Source organism: Neophocaena asiaeorientalis, unplaced genomic scaffold, assembly GCF_003031525.2.
Source record: "Neophocaena asiaeorientalis asiaeorientalis breed wild unplaced genomic scaffold, Neophocaena_asiaeorientalis_V1.1 scaffold193, whole genome shotgun sequence".
NCBI classification, from domain to species: domain Eukaryota; kingdom Metazoa; phylum Chordata; class Mammalia; order Artiodactyla; family Phocoenidae; genus Neophocaena; species Neophocaena asiaeorientalis.
Genome location: NW_020171757.1, coordinates 325,856 through 340,889, shown reverse-complemented (window position 1 = coordinate 340,889; position 15,034 = coordinate 325,856).

Sequence of the window (15,034 nt, the reverse complement as noted above, 5' to 3'; positions counted from 1 at the left end):
GTAAAACATCCTCTTTATCCATTCATCTGTTGATGGGCACTTAGGTTGTTTCTATATGTTGGCTACTGTAAATAATGCTGTGATGAACATAGGGGTGCGTATATCTTTTCAAATTAGTGTTTTTATATTCTCTGGATAAATACCCAGAAGTGGAATAGCTGGATCATATGGTAGTTCTATTCTTAATTTTTTGAGGAATCTCCATACTGTTTTCCAAAGTGGCACAAATAAATGGAAAGATATTTTGTGCTCATGGATTGAAAGAATCAACATTGTTAAAATGTCCATATTACCTAAAACAATCTACAGATTCAATGAAATCCTTATCAAAACCCCAAGGAAAATTTTCACAGAAACAGAACAAAAAATTCTAAAAGTTATATGGAACCACAAAGACCTCAAATAGCCAAATCAATCCTGAGAAGAAAGAGCAAAGCTGGAGGTATCACACTCCCTGATTTCAAACTATGTTACAAAGCTATAATAATCAAAACAGCATGGTATTGGCAGAAAAACAGATACATAGATCAATGGAACAGAACTGAGAGTCCAGAAATAAACCCACACATATATGGACAATTAATTTACAACAAAATAGCAAAGAATATACAATGGAGAAAGGATAGTCTTTTCACTAAATGGTGTTGTTAAAACTGGACAGCCACATGCAAAAAAAAAAGAAAAAGAAAAAGAAAAAGAAACTACACTATTATTTTATACCATACACAAAAGTCAACTAAAAAATGGATTAAAGGCTCGACAGTAAGACCTGAAACCATAAAACTCCTAGAAGAAAACAGAGTCAGTGCACTCTTTGACATAGATTTTAGCAATATCTTTCTGAATATATCTCCTCAGGCAAGGGAAACAAAAGCAAAAATAAACAAATGGGACTACATCAAACTAGAAAGCTTTGCCTAGCAAAGGAAACCATCAACACAACAAAAAGACAACCTACTGAATGGGAGAAGATATTTGCAAATCACATAGCCAATAAGGGACTAATATCCAAAATATATAAAGAATTCATACAACAACAACAAAACCTCAAACAACCAGATTTTAAAATGAGATAGCTCTTTTTTATATTATGGATAATAACCCTTTGTCTTCCCGTCTCAAATATTTTCCTCAGTTTGTTATTTAACCTTGTAAACTTTTTTCTTAGAATATACAAATTTAAAATATTTTACATAATCAAATTATTGTTTTTTTTATGCTTTTAATTTTTACCTTTGAATACTTGTCCCATATAGGTTTTATTTTGATGTACAGAACAAATGTAGATTTCCAACTTTAATTTTTCCCAATGGCTATCCAATTGTTCCTACATAATTATTGAATAGTTGACATTTTACTCATTCATTTGAAATGCCCCCTTTATTAAATGCTAATCTCCCAGATATCTTAGAGTCCGCTTCTAGAATCTTATGTTGCATTGTGTAATAGTAAAGCATGCAAGTGCTGAAGCCAGACTACCTGGGTTTGTACCCAGCTCTGCCATTTACAGTTTCTGCATCTGTAAAATGGAGAAAATAGTACCCATATGATAGCGTTGTGATTACTAGATAAGTTCATTTATGTACAATTATTAGAGCAGTCCCTGGCACATAGGAGTACTGGTATTTTTATAATATTTATTATTAAAATTTTAATTATTTTATCATTTTTCATAGTATATGATATCATCTGCATATGTATTTCTATTATCTTGTTGTAGAATGACTTCTCTTTTTTTTTAAACATCTTTATTGGAGTATAATTGCTTTACAATGGTGTGTTAGTTTCTGCTGTATAACAAAGTGAGTCAGCTATACATATACATGTATCCCCATATCCCCTCCCTCTTGCATGTAGAATGACTTCTAAGCAACTTGAATAATTTGAAGATGACCTATAACAACTCTACTTATCCTCCACTCTTATATTTCATCCAAATTAGGCATCTTAATCCTAGGCAGTTAGGGAGGGGGAGGAGAGGAAAGAAGGGAGAGGAGTAAAACTGTCCCTATTCAGAGATGACATGATTGTCTACACAGACAGTCACAAATAACACACACACACACACACACACACACACACACACACACACACACACTCACTCACCCCCCTGGAACTAATAAATGAATTTAGCAAGGTTCAAGAATACAAGATCAACACACAGAAATCAATTACATTTCTATATACTAGCAATAAACAATACTACTTATAATAGCTCCAAAAAATGAAATAGATAAAAATCAAACAAAACATGTGCAGGATCTATATGCTGAAAACTGCAAAACGCTGATGAAAGAAATCTCTAAAGGCCTAAATAACTGGAGAAATGTACCATGTTTATGGACTAGAACTCTCAACATATTAAAGATGTCAGTTTTCCCTAGATTGATCTGTAGATGTAATGCAGTTCCTATCAAAATCCCAGTAAGATTTGTTGTATATACAGATGAGCTGACTCTAAAATTTATGTGGACAGGCAAAGGAAGTAGAATAGCCAAAATGATATTGAAAATATTGATAAAGTTGGAGGAATCACACCATCTGATTTTGAGACTTACTATACAGCTACAGTATTCAAGACAGTGTGGTATTAGAGAAAGGATAGACATATGGACCAATGTAGCCGAAGAGAGAATACAGAAATAGACCCATACAAATATGGTCAATTGATTTTTGACAAAGGTGCAAAGAATTCAATGGAGAAATGACAGACTTTTCAACAAATGATATCGATTGGACATCCATGTATAAGAAATGAAACTTGAACAGAACCTCACACCTTGTATGAAAATTAACTCAAAGTGGCTAATAGATCTGAATATCAATCATAAAACTATAAAATTTTCAGAAAAAAGCATACAGAAACATCTGGAACTCTCTTATGTTGCTGGAAGGCATGAAAAATCGTACAGCCACCCTGGAAAAGAATTAGGCAGTTTCATATAAAGTTAAATATACACTTAACATATGACCAAGTAATCCTAGCCCTAGGTATTTACCCTGGAGAAATAAAAACTTATGTTCACAAAGAACCTGTACATAAAAGCTTAAAGTGTTCTATTCATAATCACCAAAATCTGGAAACAACAAATATCCTTTGTGGAATGAATGGATAAACAAACTGTGGTACATCCATCCAATGGAATACTACTCAACAATAAAAAGAAATGAACATGCAACAACTTGAATCAATCTCAAAGGCATTGTGCTGAATGAAGGAATATGATCTCGAAACATTACATATTGTGTACTTCCATTTATATGACATTTTTGAAAGGATAAAAATATAGTAATGGAGAAAAGATCAGTGGTTAGGAGTGGGGGGAGGGTGTGACTTCAAAGCAAAAGCATGATAGAGTTTTATGGAGCAATGGAACTGTTCTGTATCATGATTACAGTGGCAGTTACACAAATCTATGCATGTGTTAAAATGGAACTATATACACAAAAATTTAAATTTACTGTATGTTAATTAAAAAATAAAATACAAAAAAATGATGCTAGAATTAGAATGACACCTGCTATGTCTGGTGGGTCCATACACAACTGCAGCTTTGTTTAACCATTTTTTATTTGAACAATTTCTTCTGAGAATTCTAAGCTCACAATAAAATATCCTAAGTACAGCTAGGCCTCTGTACTCTGTAACAGACTAGTTAACCCTGTCATGTCCTGCAAGGTGCATCAATTAGAATTCTTTTGGTTGCAAGTAACAGCAAAGCCAACACAAAGTGGATCAACAAGTAAGCCCATTTTATTATCTTCCATATATACATAGAGGAAGGAATTCAAAAGTAGGTGATTCAGCAGCTCAACAACATCATTAAGTACCCACTTTACCTCCATCCTGTACCACTATCCTCAGCCTATTGGTCCTTCACCTTATGATCCCGAGATGGCTGCAGCTACTCAGTCATCACGTGGTCATATACCAACATCAAGAGGCTGGAAGAAAGAACATAACTGTCATGTGTCCCTTATTAAGACTAAGAGAAACTTTTTCCAGGATCCCCCAGTAGACATCCTCTCTTAGCTCAATGGCCAGAAGTCATGTCTCATGCCCATGCTGAAACCAACTATTTGGCAAGGTAAATAGAATTACCATGATTAGTTGCCTCAGACGAGTGCCCCTCTCAGTATGGTCCCTAGCCTGGTACTAGTCTGCAAACTGTTGGTTACCAGCTAGGTGCAGAAATTGAGATTATACATTTAGAAACTTTTTTTTTAAAAATTGAAGTATAGTTGATTTACAATGTTGCGTTAGTTTCACTTGTAGAGCAAAGTGATTCCATTATATACATTTCAGTTATGTATATTTTCAGATTCTTTTCCATTATAGGTTATGACAAGATGTTGACTATAGTTCCCTGTGCTATACTGTAGGTTCTTGTTGGTTATCTATTTTATATATAGTAGTGTGTATCTGTTAATCCCAAACTCTTGATTTATCCCTCCCTCCTTTCTCCCTTTGTCTTCTATGTCTATCATTTGGAAACTTTTATAACAAGTTGACTGAGTAGTTGTTATGCCTTTTGAATGTAATAAAAATTGGGGGCTGGCATATTGTAGGTAGGTCTTCATTTGAGGCTCCCATGATGCACAGGGTTGCCCTAAATATTCACAAAAATGGGGACTGTAAAGTGAAGGATGGCCATTGGATAGGGTACCAACAGTGCGGGCCATGCAAAAAATGATGAGAACGATGTTGCTTCTAGAACCCTGGAAAATTCCAGACAAAAACAGATTTGGGGTCCAGCACTGCAGAGCAGTCTCTCCTTTTGGCTTCACTTGCATACTCACCTGCAGTGCTACCACTCCCAGGAGGGAGAGTCTTGAGCAGCCAGGTGGAGTTGTGCCTCTCCTGAGAAGCCACATCCCAAAACCTGTTTCCCAGCTGGCCCAACATTACCTGTGTTTTTTCTGATACTGGAGAGTCCTCTTTAGAAGGGTATAATTGGCCTACATCTGCCATTCTTGCTCACAACAGCAAAAACAAAAACAAAAGAGAAAAAAAATCCACTAGACTTGCCAAATTAGGCACATACAGTCAGCTGGCCACAGTGACTCACTCTAGCCTGTGGCAGGGGCGCTCAAACTTTTCTGAGCTCAATTCACAGAGTAAGAAACATATCCAACATCACAACCCAGTATACACGCACCTGCACACACATGCACACACACATACCTGAAACCAGCGTTTCACACAACAGTATTTACTGTGTGTAATACAACTCTGTTTTTTAAAAACTTGTATTTATTTCTTTTCATTAAAAAATTATGATCTCGTCCCACTAAATCAACTTCACAGCCCACCAATGTGTTACAACCTATAGTTTGGAAAAAGGTGCCCTTAAGGGGGGAGATGTAATGGTTTTCAATTACAGAGGCCTTTAGAGTGGCCACCATTGGCTCTGTGTGGGACGTTGTGGCTCCCTCTGTATCTACTACCAACACTTGAGCCCTAACCTCAGGACAATGCTTCTGCAACCTTATCTTTTTCCTCATAAGCTTCCCTGGCCTCAGAGCTCTAGCCTCCTAAATCAGCTGCCTTAGCAGTGAGAAGGCCAGAGGCCCTCCAGGCTGTTCATGAAGCCTGAGTTGCCCTAGCAACACTTGGCTGTAATTGACTCCCGCTGTCACCTGCTCCAACCTAGCCTGCTTCTCCACACTGCGGGCTGTGGCTCCCTTTTCTCCTGCCTTTCATAACAATCTCTCCATCCTCATTACATAGACAGATGTCTTCTCATTCTTCCCCCTCCTGATGGATGGTCAGATTCTTGCCACACACCTCCCTGGCACTCTCCACATTGCCAAATACTCACTCTGACATGATTAAAAACTTATGGAGATGGATGATTTGCATGTCTTTCAGATCACAAACAATATCTGATGCTGGTCAGTTTAAATCGGCGATCACAAGCTCAAATGTAGGCAAGGGCTAGGCAGGTCACACAAAAGCCTACATGGAGACTGTGCCTCTTCCTAAAAGAAGCATGGCTTCTTTGTACAGCTGATTTTGGCATACAGAAATGCACATCCACGTAGCCAGAATTTCCCGACTTTTCCAGAGAAGCCATAAAATCTGAGTTTTTATATGAACTCTACCAATTTTTATATGCTGGCAAGTACTTTAAAATATATTTTTTAATTCTTATAGGCCAAATCAAACACATCTGTAGACTGGGTCTGTTCAGCAGGCTACCAGTTTGCAAGCTCTGTTTTAAGCTCTCTTTTATCCTCTGTCTTGCATTTGGACTTGATGTCTTCTGCCATCTGGGACAAAAGAAAAAAACCACCACGAATAACTGGGCTTAAATTGACTTTAAAGTTCTCTCTCTCCCAGATGGCCACAGTAATCAGGCACGACTCTTAAGAGATGTTCATGGGATGAAAGCAGTATGTTACACTGTTTCTCCTGAGCACTGGGGCACCCATTTCTACATATCACTGTGTTCTAGTTTGTTCCAGTCATGCAGTGAGGATGTAAGCCACTGGAGAAAGCCCTGCCCTCTTGGGGAGGGAGCCCTTCTCTTGGTGCTTCTCCTTTGACCATATTTATTAATGATGTAATATTTCCCTTTCTAGTATTCCCATCTGTACCTGAACTAGAAACTTTTGCCCTTTCAGAAGTATTAGGAAGAGAGCTCCTCAGCACCCCCTGCACTACCCCCGCCTTCACCTCCTCCCCACAGTGACTGCTGGGTGAGATTCCAAAATGTCATCGAGGGTTGTTGAGCATCCTGCTCTCTATTTTTCAGAGCTCCCTTGTTCATAGCATGTTTGTGTCCTTCTCTCTGCCCCTATGTGTAGTCAGCCCCACTAGGGTGAGCTCAGCAGGGTGAGGGTCTGCTATACAGACCCACCTATTCCTGCAGAAAGGTGCAAAAGTCTAGGCTTAGGATGAAAAAGTTGAAAACCTGATTCAGACTGCAGGCCATAGACTTATTCTCCAAACCAGTCTTGTCAACAGTAAATCTCAATATTCCTATCCTTCTCTGACTCCTATATATATCTCTCAATTACTTTGGAATTCAAAGGGAGAGATTGGGCTGATTATAGGACCTTTAGAGAGATCCCATGGGTCGGGTCAAGAAACTGGAAATGGATGCAGTGTCTGGCCTTTGAGATCTAGAGTAACATTTGAGGGAGACAGTTCTCCTTGCGGGAGTGTGGTGGCTGGCATGCACATGTGTTGCAGCTGCTTTTTTTTTTTTCATAAGGGTAGGCCTTAGAAAGCACTGGCCATGCACATCATTGACTTTGGGAGTTTGCAGAAGTTTATATTATGATTGGCGTCTGCAGGCACACAACTGCTTCTAATAGACAGCAGCTTTAGAAAGCACAGGCCTCATAGGTTTTTGACCTTACAACTGTGGCTGGTATCTAAAAGCAGGTGGGCCCAAGTGAACCCTAGCAAGAACAGACTGTGCATGCTTTTGTGGCAGAGACAGGGATTAGGGTATCAGGAAAATAATATTTTGGTACCTCTTGAGGTTCACCTCAAAGCAGCTTCAAAACAGCATCAGAGAGCTGAAAAATTTTTGCTCCCCTTTTCCTATTTCTTAGCCAGGACCATAGGCTGGGGCTTTTAATTGCAAAAGTAGCTAAGTTCCAGGTGAGTACTAAGGAGTGAGATTATATCTTTACATTCAGTAGGTGGCATTCCATCAGTGCTGTTTCTCTATCTTGATTTGAATTGCATCCTGTCCCAGAGGCAAGGAAAATCTCTGGAGGAGCTGCCTTCTTGAATTTTTGTGGCTCATCCACAGACTTCTAGACTTACCCCACCAAACATACACCACCTCCACATGGTCTCAGGTTGGCTCTGAATTTACTAATGACATGAGCCACGACCATGACTTTGGATTTTAAACACCCAGACTATGGGCTTAACCTAGGAAAGCAGGTGATTTTTTATCAAGATACAGATAGAGAAATGGGAGTCCTTACCATATATAGGATATAGCATCTTCTTGTATTGAGGTGGAGAAACATGTCTTAAAATTATTAAAATTCCAAAGGCTAAGCAAAAAACTTTAAAGACCACCTTCTCTAGGAATACAGTTTGCTCACAAAATCAAGGAGGTACTGGATTTCTTTCAAAATAATGCTTCATACTAATTTATTTGTGAGTGATATGACATGATGTTTGAGATTAGCTTAATATTCCAGAAAAAATGTATGAATAGATGAATTTAAATTGGCAAAGGGTTCTCCTGGGATATCTGCGGCCAGCATGGAAGGTGCGCGAGAAGGGCAAGTTTCCCCAGGCAGGGAGGGTGCCATTGTTATAGTTTGATCTTTGGGCTGGCCTGAGGCCGGAGGCCTCCCGGGTTGAATGGCGGTCCATCCCTTGCCCCATCCCAGCCCGCTGGCCCCGATCAGGCTCTGTGGTCGGCCCGGGAGTCAGTTTTGCCGAGCCTCGATTTTTTCATGTGTAGAACGAGATGACGCAAAGGAGTGTCAGCAGATCCTGACACTCAAATTGTAATTGTCATTATAAATTAGCACCAGCGGAGCACTTTCCCTGAACTCCCCTCAGAATTCCCGGCCACAGAGCTTTCTGCTTGTAATAAAAGCTATCATTCAGCGAGTGCTCACTGTGCGCCAAGTCGTGTTCTAAGTACTTTCAGTGGATCAGCTCGTTTGAGGCGCATAGCGATCCCATGAAGTAACGTCAACAGGTGGGGAGTCGAGGCTCGGAGGGGATAAGTAACGTAGCCACTATGCTACTGCCCTGCCCTATGATTGATAACTAATCTCTTTCCCATTTAGACTGTGAGTTTCTTGAAGTCAGAACATTGTTTTTGGTTCCTAAATATGTGCTGGGTATGGGTCAGATACGATGAATCACATGTGGTCCTCGCCCGCAAGGAGCCCCTACTGGCGGAGGGAAACCCTCAGAAGATTATAGTACAGGTGGTAAGAGCTTTTCCTCCGTTTAACACATTTTAGTCAGCACCTACTACATGCTGAGATTATGAGAGGGACCAAGACAGTCTTAGTCCCTACTCTGATGGAATTTAACAGTCTATCAAGGAATGTACTAGACATTAAACAAGCAAATACAAAAAAAAAAAAAGAAAGAAATTGGCAAAGTGTTGATAATTGTTGAAGCTGAGCGATTCATTATTGTTCATAGGGGTTTGTTACAGTATTCTAATTTTGTGTATGCTTGAAATTTCCCATAATAAAACATTAAAAAATAAAAATAAGCTTTGATCTTACTATCAGAACAAGATCAGTGACAGAGTGAAAGAAAAAGATCTAAGAAGATATACTATTTAAGCTGGAGAAAGAGAGATTTTCTTAGGAAAATGTGATCTTGGAGAACAAACTACACAAAGATGAAAGGGAAAAAGGAGGTACACTCAGATCTAAAGGTTCTTAAAGATGTAACTAGAAAACAGAGATATTTTAATTGTTAGTAAGTCAGAGAGGTTGTCTGGGTCCCAAAGAAACTAAGGAGAGATAGAGAAGAAAAAAATGCACTTGAATTACTCTACCAACAAGAGTCCTGATCTACAATGCTATGAGGAGGTATTCCCACAGAAAACTGTTCTCCAAAAGCTGACCCTAGACAGTATATTTAGAACAGCTGGGAAAAAACCCCACATAGTATAGGCAAAATATACCCCCCCAAGATGTTCACACTCTAATCCCTAGAACCTGTGAATATGATATATTATATGACAAAAGGGACTTTGCAGATGTAAATAAGGGTACAGACTTTAAGATAGGAAGATTATCCTGGATTTTTTGGGTAGGCCCCATCTAATAATGTGAGCCTTTTAAGAGCAGTGAACCTACCCCGGCTGTCAGCAAGAGAGATATGGCAGAAATCAGAGGGATTCCAAGGGTAGGATGTAGGCGCCCATGTGCGAGGACTGGAAAGGGGCCTTTAGGAGCTAAGGGCTACCCTCAGATGATAGCCAACAAGGAAACACGGTTCTCAAGTCTACCAGAGTATAGAACTAGATTTTAACAACAATCTGAATGAACTTGGAAACAGATTGCAGAGCCTCTGATAAGAGCCCAGCTGGTCAATATCTTGATTATGGCTTTGTGAAACCCAGAGCAACCAGTTGAGCCAATCCAGACTGCTGACTTATTGCTAAGCCTTGAAGTTTGTGGTAATTTGTTGCAACAGCAATAGAAAAATACTATATACCATAATATTACGTGGATATAAAACATTTGAACTGATTTATGAAAGGGAGATAAGAATATCATTATAAAATACTTCAAGCATTTTATTTTATTTTTCTTAGAAGCAATATAAAATATTTATTCAAATTTTATACATTTATAGAGACCTTTACTTCAAGCATTTTAGACGAGTTTCAAGGCAAAAAAATTATGGTTGGAGAAGCAGGTACGACATGTCCTTGTGAGCAGAAGTTCAGAACAAGTATGGGGTTAGGACGCCAAGAGAAAGAAACAAGGAAGATGAAACATAACAAGAGAGTGAGGCAAGACAGTAATAGATTGAGTTAAGCCTGGAATAGACATTGATTTTAATGGGAGAATACTTCCTTGTGGAATTATCCAATTCTGGGAGGTGAAAGTAGATAAGAATTGTTGAACTGTGGATGCTTTTCCAGATCCAGAATTTCTTTCTTCCCCCTGCCCAGTTTTATTGAAGTGTAATTGACATATAACACCTTTATCACACCTAAGGAAATGAACAATAATATTCTCACAATAAAATTTTAATAGCATCTAATAATATCATCCAAGCCATATTAAGAGTTCCCTAGTTGTCCCCCAAATGTCTTTTCATAGCATTTTTAAAAACCAGGATCCAGTCAAGTTTCATGCATTGCATTTTGTTATATCTTTTAGTTTGCTTGAATTTGAAACATTTGTTCCACATTTCTTTGTTCCACATTTTTATAAAATATTTTTGAAGTTAAAAAAAATGGGCAGCTGAACTTGAAAACTAACAAAAAAAGGAGCTCTCCAGGGGTCAGCAACAGAGAGAGTCCAGTCTAATCACAATCACATAAGTCTTTAAACGTGGAAGAAGAGTGGGATAGAGAGATGTGACATGAGAAGGACTTGACCCATGTTGCTGACTTTGAAGGTGGAGGAGGGGCCACAAGAGGAGGAATGTAGTTAACCTCACTTTATAGCCAGCAAGAAAATGGGGACCTCAGTCCAACAACTGCAAGGAACTGAATTGTGTCAACAGCTCAAATGAGCAATGAACAGATTCTGCCCTGGAGCCTCTAGATAGGAGCAAGCCTGGTGACACCTGATTATCAGCCAGTGAGACCTGTGTGGGACATCTGACCTCCAGAACTGTAAGAGACCACACGTCTATTTTAAGCTGCTAATTTTGTGGTAATTCGTTTCGGCAGCAATAGGAAACTCCTATAGCAAGATTCTGAACCAGGCTCAGAGCTATGCTTACTTTACTTTAGAGGGAGGAAGCTGCTCACAAGAGTGTGGAAGCTGGGTCACCACACCAAGCCCATCCTCAGGGCAATGTTGGGATGCCAGGAGCTTGGGGTTCTAAACAGGGATGTAAGTGGTTTCAAACAGAAACAATGATGACCTGAGGATTAGGAGTGCCACCCCAGAATATCTCTTAACTTTTCAAGAAGACAGGATTGTCCCAAATGCCACTTTCCAAGAGAGGAAACAGTAAACATACATGGAATTCCACTCTCCCTTGTATGGTAAACTGAGTGCCATTGTTAATCTCTTGATAAATCCCAGTAGAGTTTAAATTGAGAGGTTGTGAACCCTATCCTAGACAGCTAACACACTCTAAGTTGCTTCCTATTGAGGCTGAAAGCAAGATGATCCCCTCTTTCTCTCACATTTTCTATGGTTACCCTTCTTTCCTCCAGATATCACTGTCTCGGATATACACTTGCTTTCTGACAACAGTGTGGGTCTGGACACTATTATGTACTAGTTTCTAGCAACATAATTCTGCTTGGGATAACTGCTTCAAGGCCTGAGTTTTGTTTGTGGCTAAGAATTTTTTCTTTTAAATAACTTTTTATTAATACAGAAGCAGTGCAGATGGATTGTAGAAAATTAGACAATATAGACAAGCAGAAATATAATAAATGATAAAAATGTAAAATTTCCACTACCTAGAAATCACCACTGTAAGACCCTAGTGCATAACCTGCAGTTTCTCTCCACACACCGTGTGTGTGTGTGTGTTTGTGTATACGTGCTTTTATTTTATTACCAAACTGAGATCTTACTACACATACTGTTCTATAGCCTGCTTTTTTTCAGTCATCAACCTGTTTTCCTATTTTAGTAAATTTTCAACTTATCTAACACCCAGATCATATTCATATTTCCCCAAATGACCTAAAAATGTCCCTTATAGCTGCTTCATCCAAAACAGTAGCCAATCCAGACCATGCATTGCATCTGATCCTATGCCCCTTAAGTCTCTTTTAATCTAGCACAGACACCATTTTTAATAATACTGATTGACCAAAGATACCAGGCCAATGGTTCTGCAGAGTGTTCCACTTACTGGGTTTGTCTGATTGCTTCCTTGCATTATTTTCATCTAAAGTTTGTACATGTGGCATTGGTGTGGGGAAAATCTTACGTGTCCTTTTTGAACTCTTAGACATGTGAATCTTGGAGTTGGATTAATTCTTTTTTTGAAGGTCCTGTATGAACTTCACCTATTCCAGTGGATGACAGCCCAGTTTGCAGTTGCCAAGGGAACTTACACTCTCCTCATACCTCAGAGTGAGATCCTTCTAGCTGAAAGTGAGCAGAGACAGAAATTGAGGAGGAAATGATTTTGGACTTAAATTTCTTTGTAATTTTGGAATTTATTTTCTTCCCAAGGATTTCAGAAGAGGAGAGATCTCACATTGTTCAAATCTAGGACATTTATATATTATTTGGGACATTTTAAAGCTATCATTTTGGCTGAATGTGTAACTTCTGGTGAACCTTATTGGACAATGTGGCTGGGCTTAATTTAGGATGGGAAAATACAACAGGGATAGACTTTATGGTCTAGGATGTGGCAGGAAACTTGGAGTTAATTTGATTAATGTCCTATTCTGATCCACTTCGGAGCCTTCTGGAGACAAAGCAGAGGTGCCCAACATTGGTCCTAGGAGGAGCAGGGGTTAGTACTGGGAGAATGGTCTCGTGAAGGTGAAACCTGGACTCCCCTGTTGAACTCTAGTTCCTCCCCCTGATGCAGGCAGCCATACTCCCAAAGAATCATCGGTTTGGCTATTAAACCCAAGAGGTTAAGATAACAAAAAGGTTGAGAAGTCTTAGAGGAACCTCTCCTTTGTAATGGGCTGAATTATAACCCCCTACATTCATATGTTGAAGCCCTACAGTAACTCAGAATGTGACCATATTTGGAAATAGAGCCTTTAAAAAGGAAATTCACTTAAAATGAGGCTGTTAGGGTGGGCCCCAATCCAATCTGATAGTGTCCTTATAAGTAGAGGAGATTAGAACACACAAAGATACCAGAGGCAAGTGAGCACAGAGGGATGACCCTGTGAAGAGGCAGCAAGCCAAAGAGAGAGGTCTCAGGAGAAACCAACCCTGCTGATACCTTGATCTTGGACTTCCAGCCTTCAGAACTGTAGGAAATAAAGTTCTGTTGTTTAAGTCACTTAGTCTGTGGTATTCTTTTTCCTTTGTTCCTGTCAGTCCATGATATAGAAACTCACCCCCTTTTAGAAGTATAGACATCACGTGAAGTGCTTTTAAAAACTACTGCTATTTGGGCTCCACACCCCAAAGATTCTTATCCAGTTAGTCTGGGTGGTGTCCTTGGTGTCAGGTAATTCTAAACTGTTGAGAGTTTGGGAACTGTTAGGATAGGAGGTCAACCAAGAGTTGTGTGGGACAGAAACTGGAGATGAATGAAACCAGGGCTTCACCAACAAAGCAAGAGAATGGTAGGAATCCAGCCACTCCATACAACGTTTAGGGAAAGTTGGTCCTATTACTGGGAATTTGGATCCTGTGGACTGTTGTTCAGTGCAAACTGCTTTCCTGGCATTCAGTGATTCTACCAGGCCTGTTATTATGCACATAGATGTCAGTTTTTAGGGTCTAGGAGTAAATAGTACTATAGCAATACAAAAGAGGAACAGATTCAGCCTTCCGCAGGAGCCTGAAAAAAAGCCATGCCCATTACCCTCCTTACAAATTTGAATTCTTGGCCCTAAAAAGGGCAGTCACTCACAGGTCTTAGAATTTCATGTTTGAGGTGGCTGTTGAGCATGAACTGATAGCCACATAGTACTTTCAGATTAGCTGGAGACACTGTCTTCCACTGTGGTCTTGTGCCTGCATGCTGTGCCACTGCACAGCCATAATTCACGAAAATGGATATTATAGCACTCATATTCTTTAAAATATTTCAATTCATTTTTAATTTACATGTAATAAAATTTACTCTTATTAGTATACAGTTCTATGAATTTAGACAGAGCCTAGAGTCATATAACCACCACCACAATCAAGGTATAGAACAGTTCCTTTACCCCCCCAAATTCCTTTACCAGCACATATATACTTGGTATGCATCCCCCTAAGCCCCAGATGCTTAGAGCCTTTGTAGACAGTTTTGGCACAAACCCCAGTGCAGCCCACTTTTGACCGTCCTGAAGTGGGCACAGCAGGTGGAGATAAATACGAAAGGTGAGTCCTGGTAGTCATGCGAGGGGGGCGGACCCCAGAGCCTTCCCAGATAGACCCACATGGCTGGAATTCAAAGTTTTAGCAAGGGGTGGCCCTATTTTGGTCAGGTTTTAGGGAAATGTTAGTACCTTATCATTTAGGGCTAGATTCTGTACCAGAGCGTAGAGAGAGAACCAATCGCTTACCAGATTTCAAATGTATCAAGCTAAATTTTGAAAGCCTTCCTGCCAGCGCACTCTGGAGCAGCAGACTCAATGCCAGGCAGTTATTGCATCATCTCGAAAGAAACACTCATAATCAATTAAACGCATTATATTTGAATATTTAGTTCCTGCCAAAGCACATTTTAAATACCCATTTCAAA